Source organism: Astyanax mexicanus, chromosome 17 (genome assembly GCF_023375975.1).
Source record: "Astyanax mexicanus isolate ESR-SI-001 chromosome 17, AstMex3_surface, whole genome shotgun sequence".
In the NCBI taxonomy this organism is placed as follows: Eukaryota; Metazoa; Chordata; class Actinopteri; order Characiformes; family Acestrorhamphidae; genus Astyanax; species Astyanax mexicanus.
The window spans coordinates 43,729,299-43,752,588 of record NC_064424.1 but is presented as its reverse complement, the minus strand read 5'-3'; the positions used below and the strand labels follow the sequence as shown (position 1 = coordinate 43,752,588).

The 23,290-nt window shown below is 37.2% G+C and overlaps 1 long non-coding RNA gene across 1 annotated transcript in view; it reads left to right on the top strand.

Moving 5' to 3' along the window:
• The first annotated feature begins 1,709 nt into the window (after positions 1 to 1,709).
• LOC125782493 (uncharacterized) overlaps positions 1,710 to 23,290 on the top strand; it is a 46,379-nt gene continuing 24,798 nt past the window's right edge. Inside the window, exons 1-3 of the long non-coding RNA XR_007425174.1 lie at positions 1,710 to 2,280; positions 2,421 to 2,472; positions 19,815 to 19,964. This is a non-coding gene — a long non-coding RNA (uncharacterized LOC125782493). The remainder of the gene's footprint in view (positions 2,281 to 2,420; positions 2,473 to 19,814; positions 19,965 to 23,290) is intronic.

Here is a 23,290-nt window from a genome sequence, read left to right as displayed (position 1 = left end):
AGATTTATTTTTTTGCATTGTTGTGTGATTTCAAATCCAATCTATGCCTAAATTTGTTTTTCATAATAAATCCATAATACTTAAGTTAAAATGCACATTTTAGTTGTGTCTCTGGGGTTTCACTCAGTACTGTTACCGTAACACATTACCCCATCTGAAACATCTGGAACATTCTACAAAAGTCACATCTACAACAGGAAGTGACATCAGTCGGTTCTTCTGAAGATTATGGGAAGAACAAAATTAAGTTGACTCTGACTGAGGAGGTCAATCTCAACACTTTATTATTATTAGTTTATTTTTTAAATGCACATTTTGTAAAAAGCATTAGAATGTGCTTAGTGTCTGCATGCTATTAGCATAGCCGCCATGTAGCTATTTTTTCAATTCTATGCTAAAATTCATTCCTGTTACTTGAGTGCCAGTAACAGGAGTGAGTTCCAGTAATATCATTAACCATTATACCATTAACAGGAGTGATTTTTTTGTCATAAATATCAGTTGTTTAAACATGCAGTCAACCATTTCGTTAAAATAAAGATTTGTCACATTTTAGTTTTATAACCGTCATTGGCTTAGAAACATTGTAAAAAAAAAAAAAAAAGTAAGTAAAGCTGCCTGAGATTGACCAGAACATGTTTTGAATAGTGTTAAAAATGTGTATTATTAGATTCAGAGTTGAAAAAATATAAAAAAAAAAAAAACACTAAAAAAAAAAATGTTTAATTCTTACTAATTAAACTTTTTTTTTTTTTTTTTTTATCTTTTTTCAACTCTGAATCTACAACAAGCAAATGGCACCTATTTCGTGGAATGACCCTCAACTGGAGCTCTGTCAACTAAAGTGTGATGTCATTCCCAGCTTTAATATCTGACTTCTGATGTAAACACAGTACAAAAAGTAAGGATATTTGTGTTTGGTAGATGATTTCTTTGTTGTAACAATGCTTGGAAAGCCTGTTAATTTCCCTTTTAAATGTAACCACTTTTGTAATGAACATGGATATGTGGGATGATTAGCAGAGCTGAGTATGTGTGTTGTGCCCATGAAAAAAAAAAAATTGATATACACACTATTTGTACCGTATTTTTCGGACTATAAGGCGCACTTAAAAACTTTTAATTTTCACAAAAATTGACAGTGCGTCTTATAATACGGTGCGCCTTTTGTATGGATTTTACCCGTCAGGTTGTAAGGAGCAGTAAACACACACTCCGTGCAGCGTTATAGAGAGTTTCAGTGCTATACAGAGTCCAGAGCCGTGCAGCTCCGAGGCTGAGCAGCAATAGCATTAGCTAGATGCTAACCGCTAAGCTAGCTAGCTTATTCACTGAGATCAGTATTATCTAAATTTTACTCGTCAGGTTGTAAGGAGCAGTAAACACACACTCCGTGCAGCGTTATACAGAGTTTCAGTGCTATACAGAGTCCAGAGCCGTGCAGCTCCGAGGCTGGAGCAGCAATAGCATTAGCTAGCTTATTCACTGTTCAGAGATCAGTATTATCTAAATTATCTAAAGTAAACACACACTCCGTGCAGAGCCGTGCAGCTCCGTGGCTGGAGCAGCAATAGCATTAGCTAGATGCTAACCGCTAAGCTAGCTAGCTTTTTCATTGTTCAGAGATCAGTATTATCTAAATTTAGTACTTTTAATACTGCTGGAGCAGTATTATTAGAGTTAGATGCGCCCACCGCCCCCCCCCCCTTTCTAGTGTCACTTAACGCGCCTTATAATGCGATGCGCCCTATGTATGGAAAAATACCAGAAAATAGGCGTTCTTTGATAGTGCGTCTTATAATACGGTGCGCCTTATAGTCCGAAAAATACGGTAACTTAATATGTGATATGTATTGTATGTAAACTCCACCAGAAGCATGATGGGAAATAATGTCAGAAAGAATCTAGTTGCAGTCTTGCAAATAGTGATCCCCAGTCTTTGTAAAAACTTAGCCTGTGACTAAAAGGTCTTTGACGTAATTTAAAAGATAAATTAACAGTCCCTCCAACAGTATAACATCCATTACAACAAAGAAATCCTCTACAAAAAAAAACATTTCCTTACTTTTTGTGCTATGTTTGATATAGCACTCAGCATTACTCCTACTGCTGCTTTAACACACACTCTGAACCTCTGAGAGGACCTGCTAATTAACTGATTAGTGGAATCAGGTGTGTTGGGGAGCAGGGAAAGCAATCAGTGTGCAGTGCAGGAGTTCCAGCAGCAGGATAGAGAAACTCTGTGGCAGTGTGGGGGTGTATTCATGCATTGCTTCTATGGTAAGTCCTTTTAACATTACATGTATTTCTTCTGACTATCCTTAATTAAATATTAGATATTTACAACTGAGTTTTGACTAGAAGCAATTCCATTTTGACTATCTGGAATGATCATTTAAAATATATCCACTGTGCTACAGGAGGTGAAGGTCCAGGCATCATTCCAGTCATGATCTCTGAAGCTCAATCAAGGTATGAAGCAACACAACAATCCTAAATCACAAGATATAAATAATAAATGTTTTGTAGGGACCTGGAGGCTATTCCATGAAGCGAGATTTAAAAAATGGCGCTTATTTGATTAAAACTCGCTCAGGAATCCAGTTTCTTGCATAAGATATTTAGGAAGCCCAGATAAACTGATAAACCAGCTATAAAATCATTAATATATGCCCCAAACATTGTTTTATTAATCAAAAGAAAAGTGTAAAAAAAAAAAGTGTTTTTTTTTTTTACTTATACGTTTACTTAATATAGAAAAGTACATACTTTTTAAAGTGTAAATATTTACTTAAATACATACTAAATGTATTATTTTGGAAGAACTTATGGCAACTTAAGTATATTTCAGTTGTTTAAATTAAATACAACATTTAAAAGACAAAATTATGTTTTTAAGTGCTTTTTCTGTGAACTTAACTATATTTAAGTATTTGGAAGTATATTGTGAATATGCCTCTTTGCATATTGATGCACATATTGTGTACTTGCTACTAGGGAGAAAAACATATATGTGTGTGTGTGTGTGTGTGTGTGTGTATGTATGTATATATATATATATATATATATATATATATATATATATATATATGTGTATATGTATATATATGTGTATATGTATATATATGTGTATATGTATATATATGTGTATATGTATATATATGTGTATATGTATATATATGTGTATATGTATATATATGTGTATATGTATATATATGTGTATATGTATATATGTATATATATGTATATATATGTATATATATGTATATATATGTATATATATATATATATATATATATATATATATATATATATATATATATATATATATATATATATATATATATATATATATGGAGATATGTCTAAATCACATTATGTTTCAAGTAAAATAATTTTAGTGACCAAATTTGAATCCACTTTAAAATCCAACCAAATCAAGTTAGTCATAGACATATATGTGATCCGTTGATGATGGATTGATAAATGTACATCAACCAATGAGCAGCAAGATCCAGTTGTATTTGGAATAGAGTATTTCTGTATGTTCATTTTTTGGTACAAATGGTCAATGAGTGTCAGTCAAAGGTCAGAGAAACTAGTAATATTCTGTAAATTAGAAATTTACCTTATTAGTCTTATTTTACATACAGAGATGGGGGACTGCAGTGTATTTTAGCAAACCCAGGGTAGTCCAAACTAAAAATTTCAGCCAGTACGTCCAGCCCCTGCATGTAGAGTGATCTGATGAGCAGAGTGGCGTTTAGCTCGCCTCCCCGAGATGCTATCATTTTGATAAATTGCGCTCGGCAGCGCTCCAGAGAGAGCGGGGGAAAGTGATGGTGATAATCAGTATCCTTGACTTGCTCCAGTGAGTTATGGAGGGAGGTGAAGCCCTCCGATGATGACTGAGAGGAAAGGAGAGCTACAGAGAAAGACACACATTCTCCAATCAGAGAACACCACCGAGAGGGCCGTGTTTCTGTCATCCTGAACGCGGGGGGGCAATCTGAAGAGCCTGTTACTGAGGATTTCGTACAGAGAGACGGGCTACTCTTAAAAAGTTCTGCACCACTTCAGAATGTTCTGGAGGATCAAATTCAGCATATAAGCGTGGGGTCTTTTGAAAATTAGTATTTTTTGCGGTCATATTTAAAGAATGCCTCCTGAAGTAGTCTTGAGCATCTTTAGAATTCAGTGAGTGGGTTTGTCTAGTGTTTTCTAATATCTGTAAAGAAGAACCTGAAAGTCTGGACCAGAGTCCGCACCAAGGTTCAAGTCTTTCATGTTAGCTTGTGTAACCTACAGTATTTGTTCTGGTTAGATTTGGTTTTGCTCTGCAGTTTACTGAACGGACTAAATAACTGTATTATGTCCTGTCCTCATATAACCTATATGAGTCTCTTTATACCTCATATTAATTGGTTTGTAGATTGTTAGTAATGTTGGAGTTTGGTTTAAGTTGCTTTGGTTGTGCAGGTGTTGTGCTGAATTCTTGCTCTCTGTCAGAATCTGACTCCCCTTCACGTTTATGCACCCTGCAGTAGATAAATTGTGAGATTCTCCTCCTTATAAATAAAGGTTAATCTACAGTTAAAGTAAATAAATGAATTCACAATCTAAGCGCTTGTGTTTATACTGGTGCATATACTTTGGCACAACACCAGTTCTTCTTTCCTCTGTAATGTTAGCGGAAGAGTTGGGGGAAAAGCTAAGGGATGAGATAAGGGAAGAGTTAGTGGAAGAGTAATGAATAAGATAAGGGATGAATTAGTGGAAAAGTTAAGGGATGAGTTATGGAAGGAGTTGGGAAAGAGTTAGCAGAAGATTTAGGGAGAATAGGGATGAGATAAGGGAAGAGTTGGGGAAGATTTAAGGATGAGATAAGTGAAGACTTAGGAAATACTTAGGGGAAGAGTTAGGGAGAAGTTAAGGGATGAGATTAGGGATGTGGAGGGTTGAGTTAGAGGAAGTGTTTACGGAAAAGCTAAGGGAAGAGTTGGGGAAGAGTTATGGATGAGATAAGAGAAAACTTAGGGACAATGTAGGGGAAGAGTTAGAGAAAAGCTAAAGGATGAGATAAGGGAAGAGTTATGTATGAGATAAGAGAAAACAAAGTGAAAATATAGGGGAAGAGTTAGAGAAAAGCTAAAGGATGAGATAAGGAAAGAGTTGAGGAAGAGTTATGGATGAGATAAGAGAAGACTTAGTGAAAATGTAAAAAGCTCAAAGATGAGATAAGGTAAGAGTTGGGGAGGAGTTATGGATGAGATAAGAGAAGACTTAGGGACAATGTAGGGGAAGAGTTAGAGAAAAGCTAAAGGATGAGAAAAGGGAAGAGTTAGGGGAAGAGTTATGGATGAGATAAGAGAAAACATAGTGAAAATGTAGGGGAAGAGTTAGGGGAAATTTAAGGGATGAGATAGGTAAAGAGTTAGGTGAGTTGGGTGCTGGGTATTCAAAATCCTGACATCAATAATGGAATTCTCCAAATTCCAGTAGAACGTCTTCTCTGGACAGTAGATACAGTTACTCCAACAAAAGCAGCATAAAGTCTGTTTAATACCCTTGACTATTAATAAGCAGGTGTCCCAATACTTTTGCATATTGTGTACTGTGTAAGTTGAATTCTAGAATTGAATTCTGTATATTAAGTCCTGGTTCTAAGCTCCAGTCTTGAAGTGAATTGAGAGTGTTTTTTAATATAATGCGTATTCATAATTTTAACTCCATCCCTGGTCTTTCCTGGAGGAATATACTGTGTTTTCCATCAGACTAGACGATGGTCTCCCCTCCGCCGTGCTGCATATGTTGGTTAGATTTATATTTAGATCGGTGGCGCTCACGACTATCTAGGCTACAGCCTGCGCTGGCCGCTGAGTCAGCGCTCACCAGCACATTTCTCAGACCTGCTTGTTTTTCTGAGGAGGAACAATGGTCGACCTTATTAAGCATCTGTTTAGTCCGTGTACCTGCGCACGATTCAGCAGGCTCGCAGCTGCTCCGGGATCAGTCGAATCATCAGCTTTGCGCCAGGTTTATAGCTCCATTCATCACCGCCGGCGTGCGCAGATTCAGAAAGGGCACTGGAGAATGTCAAACTGAACATTAGTGCTGAGTCGGAAATGCTAATGGAGAATAAACACAAACTGGTATTTAATGAGTTTTAAATCCTTCAAATAGAGTTTTCGCTGAGATGTGGGAATGCTGGCCTACTGTCCAAAAAGCCTGTAGACCAATGATTTCTAACCTTTTTTTACTGTGTTTATTTTTTACCGCTTTTTAGAGTTCAATATATTGTATGTTGAGTGTTTTAATACAGTTTTTCTCGTCAATTTAAAGCTTTTCTCACATCAGAATTGAATTTCTTTAAACCAGATGTTCAATCTGCACGTCTAATCACTTGTGCACAACACAGAAGCCATTTCTCATTTATTTATACAAATAGCGAACAAGTATTTTGTACAACTGTCTGCTGTTTTCCAAATTACCAACTGATTCTGTCATGCCGATTAAAAGAGATTTTAATTATATACTATACTCTGCAGAACTGTCCCACCCACTAGAGCATCCAGCTAATAGTTCTCTGCTTATGTTCTTGAATTAATATTAGTTTTTAAAATTAAAATTATTTGTCAGTCTGTAAAACAGATTGAATTTATTTCTATGTATGTATTTTTCTGGTAAAAATCTCCTGAATTGACAATTAGCTAATCATGACATTTACTAATGATGGAAAGTTTGTGGGATGTTCCAGATGAAATAAAAGCCACATATGTGCATGTTATCAATCTGAGACATAAAAAAAACACACAAGATGTTTTTTTTTTTTAGATTGTAACAGTAAATAGTCAATGATCCAGAATGTAATGATACTAATAATGCACTCCAAACAAACTCCTTATATATCTAGAATGAAAGTAAAATAAATCATACTGGACAGATATAATCTGTCTCCAGAAGTTATACAGAGATCACTTCAGTTTCTGAATCAGTTTCTCTGATTTTGCTATTTATAGGTTTATGTTTGAGTAAAATGAACATTGTTGTTTTATTCTATAAACTACAGACATTTCTCCCAAATTCCAAATAAAAATATTGTCAATTAGAGCATTTATTTATAGAAAATGAGAAATGGCTGAAATAACAAAAGAAAACAAGTTTATATTCATAAAGTTTGAACAAATCAGAAATCAATATGAGTAACCCTGTTTTTTATCACAGTTTTCATGCATCTTGGCATCATGTTCTCCCTCCACCAGTCTTACACACTGCTTTTGGATAACTTTATGCTGCTTTACTCCTGGTGCAAAAATGATTCAAGCAGTTCAGCTTGGTGGTTTGATGGCTTGTGATCATCCATCTTCCTCTTAATTATATTCCAGATATTTTTAATTTGGTAAAATCAAGAAACTCATAATTTTTAAGTGGTCTTAATCTTAATTTTTTTCTATAGCTGTATAATGGGAAATGAGTGTGAAACAAAAGTAGTACCCTGATAGGATAGTTAGGGGTGGGTGATACAGCTCCATATATTACAGGATATAATATCATGATTTCATGATATTTAAAAATGTTGGTGATCTTATTGTGCATGGCCCCTAGAAAGGAGAGGAGTATAAAAGTCGTCTGAAAAATAATTACAGTAAAATATAGATAACCAAAATATCTACGTAATTCTTCTTAATTATTTGTGACCCTGAATGTAATTGTTTTTTTTTCCACATTGTTGCTGTGATGTCCCTGTTGACCCAGATTTGTATTTATTAAGAGTGAAAGCGCAGTGGGTCCAGTGTAACACAGATAAAGCTGTGTGTTTTGGCGGCCTGTGCTGCTGTCAGTGCACAGCCGCTGGTGTTGCAGCAGCAGTAAAAGTAGTAAAACAGTGAGCTGACGGCTGCAGTGTTTTCTGATTGGAGCTGGAAGTGCAGGTATCTGTCTGCGTGTCAGCGAGTCTGCTCCCTGCGGTGGTGTGCGGCTGCTTTTTCCTGCGGAGGCGATTAGATGGCACTCTATCAGGCTGAGGTAGAGCCGCTCCGCCGTGCTGTACGATACACTCCCTCTGACACTCCGGCCTTCTGGCTGTGATTTGAAAACTCACCCCTCATGAATAATTCAGCAGCTTGGGAATTCAGAGGCCGGGCGATGGACACGGTGCCACGCCTCCGCTGGGCAGGAGGGGGCAGTGTGGTGACTGCGATGAGCCTGCAGTCTCTGTCTGCACGGTTTTCTCCCTCGCAACACAAGGTTAGGAACCTAACGTCCTAACCCCCCTGCTGTCCCTGCCGTGCAGGAGCATGGGCTCTCTTAAAGGAATAGCTTTTCGGCCACAGCCAGTCCACAGCAGCATTTCACTGCGTTTCTGACTGAACCTTTAGCTGCTTCAAAACCTCATATCCTTAATTCTGAGCAAAAAGGCTGTGCAAATCATCTTCTTTTTCCCACAGAATGGAAAAGACATGTAGAATAGCAAAGGAGGAAGGTTGTATAATAATAAAAGGAGATGAAAAAAGGCCCAATCCAATCCCTTTGGGTGGCACAGTGAATTGGTGGTTAGCATGTTCGCCTCCCAGCACTGGGGTCTTGGGTTCAAGTACCTATCTGGGTTGAGTTTCCATGTTCTCCCTGTGTCTGCCTGGACTCTGGTTTCTTCCAGGGACTCTGTTTTCCTCCCACAGTCCAAAAACATGGAGATCAGGTCAATTGAATACTCTAAATTACCCGTAAAAAAATTATACTCTAAAATTGCTGTAGTGCCCGATGCGATCCTCCAGGTAAATGGTTGTTTCCGGTTGAGAGTACGCTGTGCACTATTGGATGCCGCTTCTCTCCGGTGTGTGGATGAGTGCTGAGTATGAATGGTTGTGTGTAAAGCGTGTAAATTGTAAAGCGCCCATGGTATTCTAAAAAGTGTAACTTCATTCAATTATACATTCATTCATTGCTTTGCATGTACATGCCTAGGGGTATGTTGTCCTAATTCTTTTGTTAGGCTGGAGGGGTAGGTTAGGGGTTTGGGGAAGTGTTGGGGCTTCATGGCCTTTCAAACAGAGATTCAGAGGAACACTTAAAACAGAGGGTATGAGAATCACTGGCAAGATGGCACTGGCACAAGTGACCAAAGAAAAAACACAAATGTAAGTATTTTCTTTGTTAGAAATTAAGACAACCTCCATATTATCATAGTTTATTGTGTAGTTTCAATGTTTTATGGTCAGCTAGCCATTAGCTAGTACTTGGTTAATAGAAGTGAGTCACAACGCAACAGAATTTCTCTGGGGGACCTTAAACAATGCTGCACCCCTAAACTACGCTGTGGGTACAGAGGACTATTAGTGGCAACTGAATGTTTGTTTGTTAGCTGTGATTACCATATTTAAAGTGCTGCTTTACCGAATGTTACTGAAGACGTAGCTTAGATGCATTTTTTTAGGGCCCACTGGAGAAATTTCCTTGTGTTGTAACTTACTTCCGTTGTGTTATGGCTGTATTTGCAGTGAATTTCTCTATTTGCTGCACATTTCTGTAATATGTAAACTTTTTCATAATCTGTGACACAGATTAAATTCACATTACATCACACACTGAATCAGACATAGTTCATTCTAATTGGGTTTATATTAAAATCAATATATATATGTATTTCTTTTAATTTTAGTCTTTATAGATTAAAATCTATAATAGTTTTAGTCACATTGATTTTACTATTTTTCGTTATTATTTCGACCATTTTAATTACTAACTTGGATTAAAGCATTTTAGATTTGTTTAAGATTTTTTTTATTTAGTCCTTGTCTCGTTTTCATCATGAAAAATAAATGGATAATAAACAAATATTTTCTCTTAAACAAAATGAACACTGCTGAACAGCTCCTAATCCTACTTTACGACCATTTTTTAAAAATATTTAAACAATTTATACGATTTTTGCCTTCCCTTCTGTATTGCATTTTTGTGTATAAACTCTGGACTGTCTTTCGTTTATGGTATGTTTACTCTCACTAGCTGCTGTTTTCTAATTTTTGACCCTGCATCGATACTGTGTTTTAAAATCGATTCAGTATTGCAAAACAAAATATTGTGATATGATGTCGATATTTTCTTTCTATTTACTGATACAATATGCAGATCACCTTCACTGTTTTGGAAGAGAAACTCTAAACCTTTGTAAGGTTATTTAAATAATGCAAAGAATGCATGTTTTTGAATTATATTATTTAAATAAATTTAAATACTGTAGTGTAACCTGCTTAATGTGATAATGTTATTTCTCTCTAAAGCTCTGACCTCATGGATTAATCCCTGATATGAATGACAGGTGCTCCTCTGACCTTTCTAGCTTCTGGAATCAGATTCATCCGCTATGAAAGGAGACCGCATCACACCCGCCCATTTTAAAATGATTCCTCGGCATGCTCGGTGTAATTACCCACTCTCACCAGATCGGGGACCTAAATTCCAAAATTTACAGACATCAACTTTAACTAAATTATTCCATATGTTTTCTTCATAGTTTGGATGAATTTAGAGTAAATCTACAATGCAGAACATTTTAAAATAATAAAAAAAAAAACTAACTTCTGACTAGTACTGATTTACATTTATTTATTCAGCTTGGAGAAAACTTTTCAAAATTAGTTTTAGTTGTTTGCATGTGGATGGGAGCTCAAAACACAGTTGGGAAAACTCTATTACACTACTGGGCATCACAAAATGGATTATAGTGAGGTCACAGTGCACAGTGAGTTCACCATGTTTCAGGTGAACTTCCATTAGCTTTCAGTCACACAGCTATATTTCAGCCTGCTGGCTCCCAGGGCAAGAGTGGCCACAAGAGCAGCCCTAACTGGGATTTATCTCTTTAATTTCCACTAAAGCTGAATAAGGTGTGAGAGGAAGTGTGTATAGTAGACTGTTAAGCTTCACTTACAAAGAAGAAGTGTATTCAAGTCTTATATTAGTATATTTCTTTTAAACTAAAATTAAGCAAGAATGCTTTTTGCATGTATTAGTGAAATACTAAACATAATTAAGCAATAATGCAAGAGAGGAAGTGCTATAACATGCTGCGGCCTCAGTTCCATTATACGCTGTTTATTAAAAGATTTTGAGTTAAAGAGGAGGAGAAAATACAATCTGTTTGGTTACAAACTCTCCACCTGTTAAAATAGTTCCATTGCTGCTCTGTTTGTAGCTGCTGCGCTGTTTGGCTTGTAAGCGCTGCATTGTTGTTAGGTTACCTGTATGTGGCGGAGTAATACATGGAGAGCTTGGGTTACAGTGCATTACCGGCTGATAACGGCATTCCTAGAACAACTCTCAGCCAATCACATTGCAGAGTCGGAACTAACTGTGATATAATTATACTTACCCTTCATAATTATTGGCACCCCTGTTTTTTGTTTCAGAGCGAGATTATGCATCTTCAATCGAAATTTTATTTATTTTAAGGCTTTTAACACCTTTTAACTAGGGGTGCCACTAATTATGGAGGGTGCTGTATATTTTCTGCCATACATTTGGCATATACTTGTACTCCATTTTTTTTTACTGAAAGTATGCCTAAAAGTGTTTTAATAAGCTAAAAGGTAAAACAGAAGATTAAAAGTTGCATACTAACACTTGCATGTCAACTACAATTACATTGATCCTAGTATACTTCATACTACATTATATATATACTTGGGAAACAGGAGAGTTGAGGTGCACATTGAATTCTGCCGTGATTTGATCAGCCGTGGTTTTATGTTTTTTTGGATACAATCCGGGTGAGCAACCGAACATCCCTTTCAGACAGCTTCCTCTTACAGCGTCCACAGTTAATCCTGTTGGATGTGGTTGGTCCTTCTTGGTGGTATCTCGCTGACATTACCCTGGATACCGTGGCTCTTGATGCATCACAAAGACTTGCTGTCTTGGTCACAGATGCTCCAGCAAGACGTGCACCAACAATTTGTCCTCTTTTGAACTCTGGTATGTCTCGCATAATGTTGTGTGCATTGCAATATTTAGAGCAGAACTGTGCTCTTACCCTGCTAATTGAACCTTCACACTCTTACAGCTCTTACTGGTGCAATAATGTGCAATTAATGAAGATTGAACACCAGGCTGCTCCAATTTAGCCATGATGAAACCTCCCACAATAAAATGACAGGTGTTTCAGTTTCATTGTTCAACCCCTGTATGTTGTGAAGTAAAAGTGGAAATACTGTTATTTGTGACTCACAGATGTTCTGTACATTGCTTAGAAGTAAAAGCAGTCAACACAGAGAGACACAAAACACCATCTAAATGTCACTTACTGAGTGAAAGCACATTCAGAACCCTCAATCTACAGCAGCTGCCAAGGCGTCCTTGTTGTCGCACAGCAGAAAGATTCCCGTCTTTAGCTGCACATGCTTTTTGATTTGTTGTGCAGTGTCCTTGTTGCGACTGACGTCAAACTAAGGGTTACCTCATTCACTCTCTCATAATAACTGTGACGCAGACGCCTCTACTATTAATAAAATCGTGTTACGGTCATATTGGAAATGAAGGGAACTGAATAAGATAAAGAATAATGAGACAAAAAGTGATCCTCTGTATTTTACTATCTTGTCGAGACACAATAATCTTCCTTTAACCCCTTTAAATCCGCACAGAGACATTTAATCTCTTGGCTTTTAAGGGACTTGTATTCACCACAAAACCAAAATGTATTTTTTTTTTGCTCATAAACTAGAACTATGCATTCTAACACAGACATCAGCCGAGACCCATGTGCTTTAAAAATACAGAAAAAAAGTTTCTAATACAGTTATCAAAAGACTGTGACTGGAAAATGACAGTACAGCTAGTGTGTGTGATGTTGCTCATCACTGGCCTCTTTTCCACTGCAGGGTCGAGTGGTTCTGAGCATGGAGTGTATCAGGTCCAGTGGGTTTTCCACATGGACACAGTTCAGCACAGAGCTTTAACAAACCAGACTGAGACTTAGAACCACAGTTCTGTTCCATGGAAGGGTTTAATAGAGACATAAAGGGATCGTCTGATTGGCTCCAAAAACTGTAACCAGTCAAAAAAGCCTTAGTAATCAAAGTGGTCCAGCTATTAAAGAGACCCCAGAGTTCCACAGGGCTCAGTATTACTGTACTTTTCGCACTGTATCAAGAAATAAGGTGCACTTTCAATAAACGTCTATTTTCTGGTCTTTTTTTCATTCATAACGTGTACTGGAATATAAGGCGCATTTTGTGACACTAATAAGGCACAGGGGTGTTGCCATGTTTTCCTTCTAACTCAGCAGGTTTCACCGCTAGGTGGTGAGATCTGTAAAGCTAAGCAAAACTGTTATTCTTAAAAAACAAGCACTGGACATTAATCTACACAGATTTTTCTCCTAAAAATGTATTTAATGATTATCTGGGTGAGTTAGATGCTATCATTTTTATTTACAGTAAGCTCTAAGGCTGGGTGCAGCATCATTAGCATTAGCAGCTAACCGCTAGTGCTAGCCGCCGATATGATCCGAGAATCACTGATTTTAACCCCAGATCATTTGGTTAAGGTTATTGCTGCCAAAAGAGGGTCAACCAGTTACTAAATCCAAAGGTTCACATACTTTTTCCACCCTGCACTGTAAATGTTAACATGTTGTGTTCAATAAAAGTATGCAAACATATACATTTTGTGTGGTAGTAGTTTAAGCCAGGGGTGTCCAAACTTTTTTGTTGGGGGCCACAGACTCAATAATACAAACAAATAAAACAAATAATGAAATATATCACTTTAAATAATACATTTTCCTACTTTTATTTCATTTACGCACCATTTTACTTGACTTACTATCTTTATCTTTGACAGTGTTTTTTCAAATCGATGTTTCATTTCATGATGTCTCTTAATATTGAACCCCTTAATTACGGCAACTTTTAGACTCTTTGGCACGTTTTTCTGTGCTAGAAATGCGCACTCTCTCTGCTTTTAGACACTTTGGCCCGTTTTTCTGCGCTAGAAATGCGCACCCTCTCCACTTTTAGACTCTTTGCCCGATTTTCTGTGCTAGAAATGCGCACTCTCTCCGCTTTTAGACTCTTTGGCCCGTTTTTCTGCGCTAGAAATGCGCACCCTCTCCACTTTTAGACTCGTTGGCCCGTTTCTGACACCTAGCGTTCAAACTTTGAATCTCACATTATAAAAACCTGCTTAACAGCGGGCCAACTTTCATTCTATTTCTAAAATACCTCGCGGGCCGCTCCAAAACAGGACGTAGTTTAGACACCCCTGCTTTAAGCAGACTATGTTTGTCTATTGTTGTGACTTAGATGAAGATCAGAACACATTTAATGACCAATTTATGCAAAAATCCCAGTAATCCCAAAGGATTCACATACTTTTCCTTGCAAGTGTAGGCAACCTTACTAGTATCGTTTAAGGTGCCTTATAATCCAATGCGTGTTATATATGACAATAGACCAGAAAATAGACATACATTTATAGTGCGCCTTATAATCTGAATAATATGGTACTTCTGTTCCTGAATCATCTGATCCCTCTTCTTCAGACGTGGGGAACGAGTGTGTGATGATGTGATAATTTAGTGATTAGGTGTTCTTTGGTTAAATCCCAGTCGGGAACAGTTGTAGAGAATGTTTTATTTTGGGCTGCTAAATGTCAGATGCGATGCTGTTCTAGACTAATTAATTCCCACAGCGTTGGACTCGGATCCTCCAGTGCTCCATCTGATCATCCTACATCTAACCAGAACCCGTGATGAAGGGTGTTGTTTCTGATGTGCTTTCTGTTTCAGAAAGACGGATCAAAGGAGATCTTTCTCTTGTAGCTCAGCTCACTCGATACAGTGCAGCCTGTGTGTTGAGTATCAATACCTGGAGTTTACAGAGCGCTGATGTGTAGAGAGGGTTGATTGACATTCTGCATATTATACTGACATGCCAAAAGTCATGGGATTGTATGGAAGCAGTATTTAAAATTATTTTGGAGTGTTAACTCATGGAATGGCTTGGGATTGCTCACACCTGTATATGTTATCTTTTGAGAGCCAGTGTGCTCATGGCAAGGCCACATTGGTGCGAGGCCTGATAACAGGTACCAGATAGATCCAGTATTCCATTTCTGAAGTTGTGTCACATTGCAGTTTAATATTAAAGACATTAAACAACTACGGGACACATCTGGAATTATGTAGTAAACAGTAAAAAGTGTTAGTCCTTCCCGTTTATTCCCTTGATCTAAACCTGATAAACTGAAATGGTGATTTGAGGTGATTTAATTGGGATGAGCTGGAGCTTCACAGCGTGAAGGAAAAGCAGCAGCTATTGTTCAGCACCTCCAGAAACTCCTTCTTTCAAGACGCTGAGAGAACTTTTCCAGGTGACTCTCCCTCATGACGACACTGAGATTAAAATAACAATAGAGTGCAGATCTGTTCTTGTGCTGTGCTGGCGTGCGTGGAGAAAAATCTCATACACTACTGATTGCATCCAATTTTACTGCTTTCATTACTTGTGTTGCTAAACACATGGATATATCAGACCTGTGTGAATGCATAATGACTTAATATTCATTTAAAACGATGGCCCCCCCTTATATGTGAGTCTTTGTCACATATATAAGCTGTAAAGTGTCAGTTGTGAAAAGCGCTATATCAATAAATTTGTACTCTTAGAACTTTTCTCAGCCAATCAAAAACCAGGATAGGAATTAGCTTTGTTAGCTATGATATAAAGCACAAAATCTCTCTATATGCTAACAATATGCACAGTCTAAAAATACTGCACGTGTTCAGGAACACACCTGTAAAAATTCTATTTACAGCAACACTGTACGAACATGTGAAACTGGATTCTTTGCAACATCAGCTTTAATAATCCATTTTGGAGAGACTGCACACTTAGCACTGGCCTTTTCTTCTTTCTAAAAATGATACATTCTCTCTCTCTCTCTCTCTCTCTCTCTCTCTCTCTCTCTCTCTCTCTCTCTCTCTCTCTCTCTCTCTCTCTCTCTCTCTCTCTCTCTCTGTGTGCATGTGTTAGACTGGGCTGGTCATCAGTCACGCTGTCGTTCTCTGGGCCACTGGCTGCTGTTCATTTGCTTGGTTATGGTTTATATTCTGGAGCGTTAGCCGGTATTGGCGTCAGTGTGGGAATTTATGAGTTGGTTGGAGCAGCACGCGCCGCTACACTACGGCTGATTGGTCAGCGGGAAAGTAATGATTACTCTCCGTCTAATTCCCCCCTGCCCTCACTTACTCCGATCAGTGTAATGAATAGCTTAGAGTTTTCCACATCCCTTCTTTCTCTTTCTCTCACTCGCTCTGTTTTTCTTTTCTTGCCTCTACACTCTTATTACCTTGTTTGTTCTTTTTCACAAGCGCACTTATTTCTCTCACTCTGTCAGTGTTTGTCTCTCTCTGTCCATCACTTTGTATCTGTCACCTTCTTGTTCTCTATGTCTGTCTGTCTATCTGTTTGGATGCAGTAGTGCTTGAAAGTTTGTGAACCTGTAGAATTTTTTAATTTTCTGCACAAATATTGCACAAAAATACTAAAAAATACAAATACTGCACAAAATACAATGCCTTTCACAAATATGTAATTAAATTAGATAATTTTCCTTAATAAATAAACAATCAAGTATAATATTTTTGTCGCATTTGTTTAACTTTGTTCTTTGTCTACTTTTACGACTTGTTTGGAACTCAGATGATGTTTTAGGTCACATTTATGCAGTAAACTAGAAACTGCTGAGGGGTTTACAAACCACCAGTGTGAAAGAGGCCTTCAGTTGCTTTGAAGTCACCCTGGATCCTTTAGGACCTAAGCGACTGTTACATGTCTTGCTCTTGAAATGGTTGCATTTTTGTTGGTTGACCACTCCTGGGGAGGGCAACAATAGTCTTGAATTTCCTTCATTTGTACACTGTGTAATCTGTCTGACTGTGATTTGGTGGAGTCCAAACCCTTTAGAAAGGGTTTTATAACCTTTTCAAGACTGATGAGCATCAACAACTCTTTTTTTTTTTTTTAAAGCTCTTCAGTATTTCCTTTGTTTGATACTTTTGCGCAAATGCGTGTTGTGAAGAGCAGACTTTGATAGATCCTTGATCTGTAAATAAAACAGGCTCCGCCCACTCTCATTTAATTGTCATTGCTTTTATTGAAAACACCCGAATCTTATTTCACCTTCAAATGAACTGTTCAGACATTTTTGCCAACTCACAAATATGTAATATTGGATCATTTTCCTAAAAAATAAATGATTTAAATATAATATTTATGTCTCATTTGTTTAAAATCATTTTTTTTTTGTCTACTTTTAGGACTTCTTTTAGGAATTTATGAAATCTGATGATGTTTTAGCTCATATTTATGCAGTAATCTAGAAAATTCTCCAGAATCACTGGTTTAGAATATGGATAGTGATGGCAATTCTCATAGACTGAATACATAAAACTACAGCAGTGTTTTTATGAAGCTAGAATCAGTGTGGGTTTTCTTTTTTTTTCCTATCTCTCTCTTTTTTTCCTCTCTCTCTGCTGCCATTTCACATCTCTGACTGTGTGTGCACATGGCCTGCCGCGGGCTCATATGCTTCCCTCCATGGAGCCGCACCCGCACACCTCAGCATAACTGCTTCATCCAGCTTCAGAGAGAAAGACAGAGCGAGACACAAACAGAGAGACAGGGAGGAAAGCAGGGACGCTCAGTCCAGAGGCAATCTGGGATACGCAGTTCAATAATTAACGCAAGTGTAACATTAGCTCTCTCTAGTGACAACACGCTGGCTAACGTGTGACGTATTAAAAAAAGAGAGAAAAAAAAACTAAAAACTCGTATATAGATGCACCAACAACCAACGCACACACACTTTCCCCCTTCTAAAATCTTTGAGAACATGCTGATTTAATCAAAGTTTAATTTAATAAAGCCTTTGATGTTAGGAAAGTACCTCTCGCTCTGTCTCTCTCTCTCTCTCTGATTATATAACACTGACATTCACTCATTCAGAGCTGTGTGCTATGATTTTTTAATGTGTCTCTGAAGCTAATCTGTATCAGCCCTGCTAAAACCCTTGTTCTCTAAGATCTTTCCCAACATCCCACTGATGGAGAGAGAGAGAGAGAGAGAGAGAGAGAGAGAGAGAGAGAGAGAGAGAGAGAGAGAGAGAGAGAGAGAGAGAGATAGAGAGATAGAGAGATAGAGAGATAGAGAGAGAGAGAGAGAGAGAGAGAGAGAGAGAGAGAGAGAGAGAGATAACAGATTGGAGGTCACAGTAGCTGCATGTTAGTGGGCGTAGCTGGATCATGCTGTGTTTAGCTTTTAACCTTGGCGATACAGAATGTGCTGCTTTTGAATAGTCCAAGAAATACTTACAGTAATGGCGGAACGATTAGTCATTGCCTTAATCATTTTATTTCACAAGTATTGTTTTATTTTTTTTGCCTACATTGCAAATTAAAATATATAAAAAAATACTTTTGGTGCAGTAAAACATGATAAAAATTTCTGGTACCACTTTAAAATAAGACTTTATAAATAGTTTATAAATGGTTTATAAATCAGTTATAACACACACATAGAAAGGGCAACAATATAGATGGCTATGTAATATATAGTTCACTATTTGGTAAACAACAGGTCATTGTTGCCCTTTCTACTGTATGTCTGTGTTTTAACTGATTATTAATGATTTTTTAAAGTCATTTACAACCTAATTAGTATCCATTAATAAACTAATTGTAAACCATTTATAAACCCTTTATAAAAGTAGTCTTGTTTTAAAAAGTGGTACCAAAGTTCTTACTTTTTGATGAATAGCACGCCTCCGTTCTTCCACAGCGTTCAGAGATCCAGAAATTTCAACAGTTTGTCCAAACAATCTTTAGACTGGGTGACACTGGGCGTAATTTCCCCCGATAAATCGTTTTTCCATCGTTATCCAGCTCAAAGTAGCTCCACACCTTGTTGCCTAGAATTCGAAGAGCCCTGACATTTAAAACGAGACATTATTAACTTTAAAAGTACAAATTAAATTATTTACTGATACTATGTGTGTTTTTGAACACTTTTTATTTAATAGCATTTTATTTTATTTTTCTACAACAATGTCATCCGTGTGTTTTTTTTCTCTTTTTTTCCCATTTTTTCCCATTTTTTCTTTTTTCCGTCTGTCATGTTGATGTCCATCCATCAATACAATACAATGAATCATTTCATATTATACAGCTCAGGAAAAAATAAGAGACTTTGAACACTTAGAAATGATGAGATTCTTTGATTTTACCAAATTAAAAACCTCAATCAAGAGGAAGATGGACGATCACAAGCCATCAAACCACCAAACTGAACTGCTTGAATTTTTGCACCAGGAGTAAAGCAGCATAAAGTTATCCAAAAGCAGTGTGTAAGACTGGTGGAGGAGAACATGATGCCAAGATGCATGAAAAAAAACTGTGATTAAAAACCACCAGAGTAATTCCACCAAATATTGATTTCTGAACTTAAACTTAAAACTTTATGAATATGAACTTGTTTCCTTTGCATCGTTTAAGGTCTGAAAGCTGTGCATCTTTTTTTCTTATTTCAGCCATTTCTCATTTTCTGCCAATAAATGCTTTAAATGAGAATATTTTTATTTGGAATTTGGGAGAAATGTTGTCTGTAGTTTATAGAATAAAACAACAATGTTAATTTTACTCAAATATATACCTATAAATAGCATAAAAATAGAGCTGTAGTAATATGAAATCATTTTAGATTCTGAAATTTTGCAGTAGAAAATAAGACATTTTCTCATTTTCTCCTCCTCTAAAGCCGCTGGCGGTTTGGCTGATGGTGACGTCGCACTGAGGATCATCCTGGCAGACTAAGCTATGGAGAACCGCTGGAAAATGTAGCTGGTGTTGTAGGAGAGGACTGATCATCAGCTCATTAGAGAACGGACTCTGGCGCAGTGAGCGGCAGGTGAGCACAGATGTTATTAGCTGCTAATGGAGGCACTTCAAGGTCTTCTCCATCTGTCTCTGAAAAAGAGAGGAAGCAAAAGTCCTACTTATGTAAGATTCAGAGTGAGGTGTTTTTGACGGGGTGATGGAGAGCGGAATGAAAGTGGAAGTCATTCAGAGCTGGTCTCAGCGAGCACAAATGGGTTTGGCGTTCAGGAGCAGAGTGCCAGCCTGAATAAAACAGAAACGAGTGGCTGGTGATAGCCCGGGCGCAGCACTGAGGGGGAATAGTGAAAACTGCATCACCTCTCCACTTCCTTTTTAGAAAGAAGTGAAAAGAATAATGAAGAAAAATCCTCTTTTTCTGCATTAGATGTCAAGTTCATATAAAAATGAGTGATGTTAATGATCAGTTAAAATGTAATCTGATTATTCACAACAATATTCTGTGATTAACTGCAATTAATCACACTTATTCTTCTTAAGATGCTAGTTTTTATAGTAGACATTTAAATGTAAATAAAAGAGTGAATGTAAGAAATGTATAATTCGATTATATTCATATTAGTGGTTTTGATTAAATTACTAGTATTTACTAGAGGAAACATTTTTTTTTTACTTTACTTTAAACATCTCTGCTTGATTTGTAAGGATTTGTGAAATTAAAACTTAATTTGCTTAGTATAAAAGAGCGTTTTCACACCTGTAGTTGTGGACGTTTCTATGATCTGGATCAGTTGATATGTTTGTTTTTTTGAAGCGTTTCTCCCTCTGTTAGTTTGGTTTAGTTTCACACAGGCATAAACCTAAAGGCACCAAAATGCGCCCCAATAAACCACATGAGCACATAATCTCCTCTGATTGGTCAGAGCTGTCTGGTGCGTGAGCAAGAAAGTAAATATAGTGAGAAGATTCTGTGTTCCAGTGTGTATATCTGTGCTGTGTGAAACACCTTTAACACAGAACGCTAAAGATTTGCAGCTGCGCTTTTAAACACAGTGTTTTCAATGGGATGTGCAGCGCAGATTTATTCAACTGAGTCACACAGCTGCAAACAGTGAACGCAGCACATACCGTGTGCAGTGTGTAAACAGCATGGAGCAGCAGAGACAGTGTTTCTTCATAGGAGTATATTATCTGGCTGATATATCAGATTAAACTGTTGCCTTACCAGCAGTTTAGCTGAATTAAAAAGAAGTATATTTGGTAGATGGATCGAATCAAGACCAGATAATGTTCTCACCACAAGCAAACTGCTCCAGGAAAAAGGAAAAAAAATAAATATAATAATAATGCGTTACTGATTCCAAATTAATCTCATGCGTTAACACTTACATTGTTAACATTTACAGCCCTAATAAAAATACTCATAATGTATTTGTTCTAGTGAACTGTAGTTTGTCTAGCTCTTTTTAAAAATTACATTTTCAGGCAAAAGTACAGTGAACAATTGCAGTTTTAAAATGATCTCCATTAGCACCAGAAGCTTTGTTTACTACTGTTTTCCCCCATGTTTTGTGTTATTGCTTTTTCTCTTTGCAGTGAATGTGTGCAGAGAATATCAAATATTCAATATCAAAGTCATTTTTTAGCATTTATTTTAGTTTATTCACTAATCAACTTTGACCCAATGTAAAGAACAACTGCTAAATACAAATCCAGCAAAACAAATGTGTAAAAAACTTTTATATTTTGTTCTTTTCTTAATGCTGTATTTTCAAGTCATTTCACACAGAGATACACAGGTCTGTTCTGACTGTAATAATAATGATGTACAACATTTAACTACATGAGGATGAACTCTTGTTCAATATCTTCATAATTCCTCATCCAAGCATGTCTCAGGGGTTAACATATAGAATATACAATAAATGAAAATGGATGTAATCCTGAATGACATGATGGGAGATTGAAAAGCAGTGTATATTATTCAATCTCATAAATCTTTACGCCATGCCACATTGTATGTGTGGCTCAGCGTTTATAGATCAGTCTTGAATTCTGTTTTTTTTTTTTTTTTTTTTTTTTTTTTTAATTGTTTAAAATAATATGAAGAGACTGTTATTTAATTTTTAGGGTTAAAACATCTTCATTAAGGTATTTGCACAAAATCGCTCTTACATAAAGAGATCTCAGCTCTCTTCTTGCAGTTTCAGTCATTTTCAGCATGAGCCGTTTATGGGCTTAGACACTTTTATGCAAATAAGCTGATGCCAGCCACATCATGTATATGCTGAGGGTTTACCTCATGTTAGTAGTAGTATTAGTAGTCATGCTTAATTGTGTTAGAAGCACAAAGATCCCTCCTTCAGACGAAGTCTGCTTGCTTATCCTGCTATATGCTGTCTGAGGTTCTCAACCAGCAGACCAACATGGTGTTTCTTCAACTGATTTAGTGGGTGGGGCTCTGGTGGAGGTTGATGGGTCAGGGGTGGTGCCAGGGTGGTTCTATGCAGGTTTCCTTAGTGTGACGTCACAATAAGAAAACATCCAAAGAAACTGCTCATAGGCATGTGACTCACAGAAAACAGATGGATGGATTGTTTTTACACTTGAAGTGTTTATAGTAGTGTTTATTGTAAAAAATTGACATTGCAATGTTGTTGTTTTTACGATGCATATCGCGATATATGACGTGCTGTCTCGCTTCAGAGACCAGGACTAGTGTCTAGAAGAGGATTTATGTGCATTTAACGTTCCTCAATGCGCAGTGTCACATGTGTACCTGAGATAATTCATAGAAGGCATTACTGTAATGTTAATGACCCATGGCATCTGGCTAGAATTGTGCTTCTGAACCTACAAGTGACTTTGACTGAACTCAAAAAAATACTTAAAACACTCATATCCCACAGGTCCGTGCAGCATTATTAAGCTTTCATAAGTTCATGGAAGACTCATGGAACACCATGCTCGTTCATGTCTCATGACTTTTGGCATGTCTGTGTGGTTTGAATGCTCATTCTGACTGACCAGTTGATTCATGAGGCGTGCCCAGTGTCCAGGCTGTGCTTGGATTAGCTAATGGTGGTCGTACCTTTGACTGACCTCACCTCATTGGTTTGTTGACCCTGGCCGAACACGTTCACGGCACTGACCCTTCTGATCAATACCAATTTGACACCATGGCCATAAAATGGCTGAATGCTCCTCTATAGTGATATTGATTTCCATTTCTATTGCACGGAGCAGGGGGCCAGTTTTGATCTTTTAGAGTTTAATCATATTTACCGAGCCACTGATGATGAAGTGTATGAAGAATAGGATAAGGGATATAAGTGCAGATAAATTTTTTTAGCATTGGTTTCCATCCATTTTTCCAATTCATCCGGGCAATGGTGTTGG